We start from the raw sequence: 8,408 nt of genomic DNA, 5'->3' as shown, positions 1-8,408 counted from the left end.
AAACTCAATCACATTTAGAGAAGGTAATGTTTAGATCGGATTAATTCGAAGTGTGTCTCTGGGTGCGTTTGATCTACCAACGTTGTGTTTAACTGAAGGACACCCTGACTGAGTGTGCCATAGAAACTGACATTTTTTGTATTTTTTCTACATTCACAGATTTTTGGCTAAAGTAAAAAAAAATCATTGTCATTTTCTTGCCAGCTGGCAGTAATTCTTTTGCACTGATAAGAAAGATGAGCATTTTATCTTTCGCAATGTGTGGATTTCTTGAAAAACAAGTTGTGCCAAAAGCGAAATGAAAACTTCATTTAAACATAATGCAGAAGCATATTGTCTGTAACAATAAACTGAGGGTGAAGACAGGAAGTAAGGCACTGCTGGGATTTGAACCCAAGATTTCCTGTTTACTAGATAGACATTTTAACCAACTAAGCCACAGCGCCGGCAAAGCACTGCCCTTTTTCAGCCAGTTGGACACACTGCTCTGTTATATCTTCGTTCGGTGTGCAGTGAGCCTGCTCACTGAGCAAGTTGAGAAAGGATGTGAAATGGCTTTTATCCGCCAATTTCATTACCAGGGAGCTTAATATGCTTTTGATTATCTACAGGGTGTCTAGTGCAACACAGGCGATGGACTGCTGGGATTTGGAGCCAGGATTTCCCGTTAACTAGACAGGTGCTTTAACCAACTAAGCCACGGCGCCGGCAGAATTCTCCTCTTTTACTGCCCCTTGGACACATCGCTCGGAGACACCTGCGTTCAGTAAGCTGAGTCGGCTGGCTGAGCATGTTGCCTCCTTTACATTCGGGCCCCGACACTAAGAGAAACGTACAGAAATGGCTTTTATCGGGCACTTTTCATGTCCAATGCTCTTGACATCTCCCAAGGATGACAGAGTTCATTTACGACACTTTTCCTTTCTTTCTTCTTTCTGTACTCTTTGATGAAACAAAACGAGAAATCATGTAAGAGAAAATGTCTTTTTTTCATGGAGAAAACGTGCACCAGGAAATGTTGTGTTTAGAAGAAGTGAGTTAACATGAAAAGTGACCTAATTTACCGGAGCAAATGCTCACCTAGCAAGATCTGCTTTACTACAAGAGAGAAGTAGAGTGAAAGACATGAATTTTTCACGCCGCTGTGGAACAAAATGCTTTTTTCTTGGAATTCTAAATCAATTAGAAATTCAGAGCGACAAATAAAGGCTTTGTCTGCTTAAAAGTGATGATTTTTTAAAACTGATAAAAATGTAGAAAACACGTTTCTCATTTAGAAATTTAAGATGGGGGTGGGGTATTACTAGTAGCGGCGCTGAACTCACCGTGGTGCAATTCATTTATGTGACGGACTAGTGGTTTAATGGATAACGCGTCTGATTTCGGTTTATTAGATTGTCGATTCGACTTCTACCGGGGTTGTGTGATTTAAATCAGGCTCCTCAGAAATAGATGTCCGTTATGTAAATAGACCGCACCTGAAAGCAAACGTTGGGTCTGGTTTCCTTTCTTTCCTGCATGAAATAGCAAATCGTTACAAAAAACACCAGCTAATGTCCAATAGCGTTAGTCATTTAAGCAAACATGAATATACTGTAAGGTCTTGGTACATGGGAGTGGATTTCAACCACAATTAAAAAAGGACAAATTATAATTACAGGCTTCAGACACTTTTTCATACAAAAGTGACCAAACACTCCCTAACTTTCAGGTTTGCTTGAACCTGTAACAAAAAAAGCAGTCTGAAACTTCCATTCTCTGATGTCACTGTCTCTAAAGCCGGACGTGATGTTTCACGGATGTGTAGTATGCCTTTTCTCTTGTCATGTTCATGATGATTCGCTGAATAAGCTCCTGACTGGGTGTTCTGTACTGCGCTGTTACTTTGTTCGATTACCTATGTGGTGTACAGCTAAAACCCAACTGCGTGGTGTAATTTCCAGGTTCAGCACCAGCAGCACCTGCAAACTCATCAGCTGACCTTGACGTGATTTGAACATGCAACCTTCTGTTCTGTAGTCAGACACGCTACCGTTGCGCCACGAGGTCGCTCGCCACAGGTGCTTTTAATTCCCCCAAAGAGAACAATCAGCGTCCCTGAAAAAGATTTTTTTTCATTCTCTCCTGTGTGGAGCGCCGCTCTTCCAACGAGGGTCTCTTCTTCCCCGACCACAGATTATTCTTTCCGCCCGGCTCTCTCACAGAGAGCAGACACACCGTCTCCACTGATGTGTTTACTACATCTATAGATCTGACCCCCTACAGCCCCGATATTCCTGGACAGGATATTTACCACCAGCCTCGTGAACTTCTCATCTTGACCTCTCCCAGGAGGAGCACAATTAACACAGAATCCTCTCTCCATTTAGCAAATAACACAAAACACTGTTTACCTGTCAATACAGAAAACCGGGCTGCTCCAGGTGAGGCTTGAACTCACAGCCGCAGCATGACTCCACTAATCATGTCATTTTACAAAGCCTGAACCTGGAAAGAGATTGGAAGCCGAAAAGTTATGGTGTTTTTTTAATACTTGCCTACTCTTTCAATTGTTCCGTCAAGTCTTTTATTTGGGAGTACTTTCAATTGATGTTAATCCTTGTCCCGATACACGTTCTGGGCCATGGTGCATCTTGAATAATGTTCTTATAGGCTTCAGTTTGGAAAAGTGCGCTCTTCAGAAGCTACCAAAACCGCTAATGGTTACATAACACTTAATGCAAAAGCAACGTTCGGGTTTGAAAAAAAATATTACTTGCTATGAATACAAACACTGTTACAGGAGGCCTGTTAGGGATATTTTAGCTTAGATCATCAATTCATCTTACATTTCTTCTCCATCTATATCAACAGCGTCATCGCTACTGAGCGCTAAAGGCAGGTCCTGGCAATACAATCTTCTTTAGAAAACATTTTTAAAACTATTTCCACTACCATACGTAAAGTAAAAGATAGCGATTGCACGCAACGAATAAAATCTCTTTTCCAGGGATGTTGTAGTTAGATGCAAATTACAATAGAAAATGTATCAGCTTTAACATTTTCTTTTGGATTCACAGGACAGTCAGCATGAGTCATCAAAGAGCAAGTGGCAAGAAGTTTAAAAGCGCACAAGTGATCTGTCTTTGGTCAAAGGAATTGCTGGAGCAGTAGGACGCAGAGCAATATCTAGCAGCTGTAGACGATGTTTGGGGAAGAGATAATTCTGTTTTCAGCACAGGGAGTGAGAATGAGCTCAGTCCGGCTCCCAGCAGAATCCATTCTGGTTTGGTTACTGTCAGACTGTGCGTCTGAGGCTCTTTGGATCGCAACGTGAAAAAAAAAGAACAAAAAACATTTGCTCACATCTTGTGATTTCCACGAGAGAAAGAGAAGATATCACTTTAAAAAAAATCAAAACTGAAGATTTGGATCCGGGACCTCATACTTGTTAAATGATTAAAATAATAATTATGAAAATATCATGTTGTGTTTCTGCAACATATCGTGCACAGTATGCCATTTTTTTCTAAAAATACAGTAGATTGTACTTAATAAAAATGTACAATTCACCGCTGATATAAACAGATTTGTGCTGTGTTTGCCTTTGTTAGCATTTGTTTAAAAAATAAGTTCACAATACGATGAAAAACACAGAAAGCACAAACGTAATAATATAATGATACAAAATCAATACCAAATCATAAAGCCAATTAAGTACCTATCCTTTGAAAACAGTGACATTTGTATCTACTTTTGAATTACAAATCAGACAGCGTAGTCCCTTAATTCAAAGATCAGATCTTGGCCAAAACAAGACAACCAGATGTTAGCTGAATTCGGAACAAGAGCCACTGCTTCATCGTTTATTGAGCTTTTGATCAACGTCTGAGTGAAAAAGATTCGCTATTTTAACTATTTGATTAAAGTTCACAAAAGCACCTTTCTTCGAGCTGGAGTCGAAACAGCTACTTAAGGATTCCTAACTGTTTTTAATACAGTCAGCCACGCTGCCAACTGAGCTATCGAAGGGATTTAAAGTGCTCCTCTCTGGCACATATTGCCCTACGTAGTGAAATATTCCGGGTACTTAAATTCCAGTTCGACATCAAGTTTCCAACTCGTTTCCTTAGTCTTGTTTACCTTGAATTTAAGCCACAAACCAGGATTCTACTGTATAATCTTCCGGGGATGTTACAAAATGTTTGATGGGGCATTAATCATTACAGGCGGAAATTCACTCCTTTTTTTTTCTCGATGCATCATATTAAACATTTCATTTGGATCGAGAAGAGGATCACCATGAGAGACAGAACAAACTGTTTGATTCCGGCTTTATTGGGAGCTGTATCACAGCTAATGCATGTAAAGCCTTCAGTATGCGATAGTGAGAGCTCAGTTATGCCAGGGAGTGGGAGTGAAGAGAACTGAACTGAAATTTAGTAAATTCATATTTAAATAGAGTGTAAATCATCAAAGTGTTCTGTCACTTAAAACTTATTACAACACTACCAGGAGTGGGGATTGAACCCACGTGGACATTTGTCCATTGGATCTTAAGTCCAACGCCTTAACCACTCGGCCATCCTGGTCTCCAGCTAGGTGCTGTTCAGTTGTTTAACATTTAAATATGATTCAACAATTAAAAAAAATTAAACCAGCGCCCTGTCACAGAAACGTACCCCGGTCACCCGCGCAACAAGCAGGGGTACCCAGCACTATACTAACGAGGAGCACTTGTCCGGAGCTGAGCGTGAGCTCTGTTTACGGTCAGCAGTCATTTCCTCTTTTCCAAAGACATTTTCGCCTGCTCTCAGTAATTAATGTCGGTTTGAAGTCTGTTCCTGTTGTCTCCTCTCTTGACAAAGAGCAGCCTTTCGTAGGAGACTCCCTCTCTCAAGAAGTTTGCCATCACCCTGCAAGAGAGAAGAGCCAACCGGGATAAACAGCTTGAAGTTCGAAAAAGATGTTGGCACGCCTGTAGCGTTTACACGAAACCTCTTAGAGTTGTGAGAATACTTCCTTTGTGTATAAAATACATTGTGAATGCTTTCTCAGCCTTTACTTTTTCGTTTTTATGATATTTTTTTACCAAGCATGAATATTCTTTTGTCCATATCTCCGCAATGGAAGCACAGAATGCCTTCAAACCAAATGCATTTTAAAGACCACGCCTTGTGGATATTTCCACAGCCTTTACATCAAACTATCAGTGAGCTAATTATCTTTTTTTAAACCTCCGGTTTTTCATCGATGCGTAATCACGCACGAACTGGAACCCGGGGGACCGCTGTGTGCACACGTTCACAACGCGAGAAATACTGTTCAATACGGCTTCATGCGAAAAACCCGTATATGACCATAGGAAGCAGAACAGCGCAGTCTCCAATTACCCAGACTGTAAGCCCGGGAATAAAGCTTTGTTTGATTTCTGAAACCCTTCCTTTACGTACTGTTTTCATTCAGGTAAGGGTCAACTATATTCACAATACTACTGACAGCAGCAAGATTAAAATATTCTTTACTCAGCAGCTTATTAAAAACAGCTCCCATGATGTTCAAACCGACTTTTTACACAGAACACTGACACAGCTTTGTGTTCTGAATCTCTTTTTCTTATGCTTTTATTTAATGTGGCACAATGCACTGGGATAGGGGTATTCTGTTCACAAACCAATAGCATTTAAACCAAAGCACCCACAATGCTGAAAGTAAGTGTTTTGCACACTAAGCAGGTCCTCTGACTTTTCCCAGCTTTGTTTTGGGTTGTGGAACCTTTATTTTTTTATGATTTTCTGAAGATAACTATACAGGTAATACACTGGGATAGGTGGGTTGACTTCATGGCTCAATAGCATTTCTAATACAACAGCCATACTGCTGAAATCAAGTGTTTTACACACCAGACAGGCCCCCTAACCTTATACAACCTTGCTGTGGCTGGTCAATATAGTTGACCCTTTTTGGAAAGCTTTCTCAGCCCGAAACGCAAGCGAGACACCAGAAGGGGTGTGTGCAGGTTTCCGTAGTGTAGCGTCTATCATGTTTGCCTAACATGTGAAAGGTCCCTGGTTCAGAACCAGGTGGAAACAGCCTCTTTTTGAGTTCACAGAGGTCTTGAGCGACCGGTCATTTGTTCCCAGTGTATTTCTGGTGCCTTCATGCACTCTTGTACCAGGACCTGCAAGAACAACAGAAAGATTAGCATCCAGCGGGGGCTTCTTAGTGAGCCCAAGATCTCATCAAGAATCGGCTCCAGCAACAGGGCTGGGCGCATCGTTCCATTCTCCGACCACTCTCGGTGTAAACAAGTGCCTCCTGGTCTCTGCTTGAAATGCACTTTCCTGCATTTGCTTTGGTGTAACTGGCTTCCCCTGCATGGGCGAATGTGAAGAAGATCCTTAGTAAGTCATTGAAGAAAACCGAGAAGAGGTCGGAGTGGCCTCTGTCGTTCATCAACGATCCCCTCAGGCAGTACTCCTCTGCAAAGCGCCGTTCGTTCACATCGATCGGCTTTTTTTTGCCTTCATTCGTGCAAGTAGTAAAAGCAGACGCCCCTATTCTGCCGTGACCAGGATTCGAACCGGGGATGTTGTGGCCACAACACAAAGTACTGACCACTTTACAATCACGGCAAGTTACCGAGACACACGTGGCAGGGCGGAAAAGGCTGTGCTCTCTTCGTGTGACATAATTCGGAAAAGTCCTGACGTTGCATTTCAACTGAGCCCCAGTATACATCGAACCTTCGACACTCTGAGTGACAACTCTCTTGCGTGTTTTCTCATATTTATGTAGTTTGCTTGCATGATGCCGGGAACAGCGTGGTTGTTTGCTGCCATATGGTCTAGCGGTTAGGGTTCCTTGTTTTCACCCAGGCGGCCCGGGTTTGACTCCCGGTATGAGAACGTGTCAGTTTTGCCTCCTGCTTTCCAAAAGATCAGCACCGTGTACGAAGGAGCCGCATTAAAACCACTCGAACGTGCGAGAAGAGGGGGCGCTTGTTTCCAGCCGAAACTTCTCGCGTGTGAGACAAGCTGATCATCGCCGCAGGAGGTGGGAGGGTTACTCTGGTAGACAGGGCTGACCTTCGGCAATAGGATTTATACTCTCCAAGATGATATTTGCACTTTCTGGAGAGGCGATTTTCTCCACTTCAGTAGCCCGATTTCGTCGATTGCGTGGAGAGGGCTGTAGAATGTGGCGCCGCCTTTCCTGCTCCGTCCATGACAGGCGTGCCGGTCTCTGGAGAGAGAGCACGGTCCATCAGCGCACTCCAATAAAGGCACTGGAAGCAGCTGAATCGCATTGGCGAAGTTCAGCGCTGGGCCGCTGGGTACATCTTACCACCGTTTCCGTAGTGTAGTGTTTATCACGTTTGTCTCACACGTGAAAGGTCCCTGGTTCAAAACTGGGTGGAAACAGACTTCTTTTGTCGTCACGCACAAAAGGGGATTGGGGATTCGCCTAGCGCTGTGATCGAACAGACCCACTCACCTCTTAGTGTGGCAGGATCTGCACAGTGTATGTCGCAGCGCATCCTGCTTTCACTTCAATGCGCGTCCTGATGTACCCCGGTCTCCCGCGTGACAGGTGGGGACAGGTGACAGGTCCTATACTAACGAGGAAGACATCGCTCTCTCCGACCCCCGGCATCGTGAAAAGGTGCACGACCATAGTGCCTTTAGTGTAAATAATGTTCAATCTGAAATTAAAGAATTATTATTCAAATGATTGTTTAGGAATTGTATGCTAGAGCTTAAAAAGTATGTTCCAAGGTGCTAAATTTGTGTAGGTAACAGTTTAAATGCATTTTTCCACTGTTTACAAATCATCAGTATGGTAACCACAGCAACAGGCGCCACGTCACTGTCCACGGCTAGGTGTCTCGCCTTCGTCACAATGAGCGGTGTGACGTCACCGACAGCAACTAATACTAATATTAGTGTCTTCATGTTAATATTAGTGTGAGTGCAATCGGTAGTTTTAATATTAATGATAGTTTTCATGTGAGTATTAATGATGATAGTGCTATTGATTGTTTTAATGCTAGTATTCCTGTTAATATTAGTGATAATTACAGAGAAAAGGTTAGATTATTTACACTAGTAGTCATGTTAGTTTTAGTAATAGCATTACTGTTATTATTAGTATTATTAGTGTGGCAGTATTTTGTGTCAGTGTTAGGATGATAGTGTAAGTCTTAGTGATAGTGTTACTGTTGCAATATTAGTGGTATTTGTATTAGTGTTATTTATAGTGTATTTGTAGTTATGAGTGTATGTGTCTGTTTGTGTGTGGTGTTTGTGAGGAGTGTGTGGTGTCCGTCAGTGTGTGAGTGTGTGTTTGTGGATGTGTGTCTATAAGTATTCGTAGTGTCTATGTGTGTGTCTGTGAGTGTGTGTAGTGTCTGTGTGTGAATATTTGGA

General features: G+C 42.4%; 1 long non-coding RNA gene and 1 other non-coding gene across 2 annotated transcripts; both read right to left on the bottom strand.

Moving 5' to 3' along the window:
* Positions 1-2,398: 2,398 nt before the first annotated feature.
* Positions 2,399-7,810, bottom strand: LOC138243317 (uncharacterized). The gene is made up of 3 exons (XR_011192103.1): positions 7,477-7,810; positions 4,662-4,895; positions 2,399-2,487 (listed from the first exon to the last, which is right to left on the bottom strand). It is a non-coding gene; the product is annotated as an uncharacterized lncRNA (long non-coding RNA).
* trnal-uaa (transfer RNA leucine (anticodon UAA)) lies at positions 4,489-4,571 on the bottom strand. The gene has a single exon. It is a non-coding gene; the product is annotated as a tRNA-Leu (tRNA).
* Positions 7,811-8,408: the final 598 nt, after the last annotated feature.

This window comes from Lepisosteus oculatus, chromosome 14, assembly GCF_040954835.1.
Source record: "Lepisosteus oculatus isolate fLepOcu1 chromosome 14, fLepOcu1.hap2, whole genome shotgun sequence".
In the NCBI taxonomy this organism is placed as follows: Eukaryota; Metazoa; Chordata; class Actinopteri; order Semionotiformes; family Lepisosteidae; genus Lepisosteus; species Lepisosteus oculatus.
Note: the sequence above shows the minus strand (reverse complement) of the source record. Positions and strands in the feature narration are given on the sequence as shown.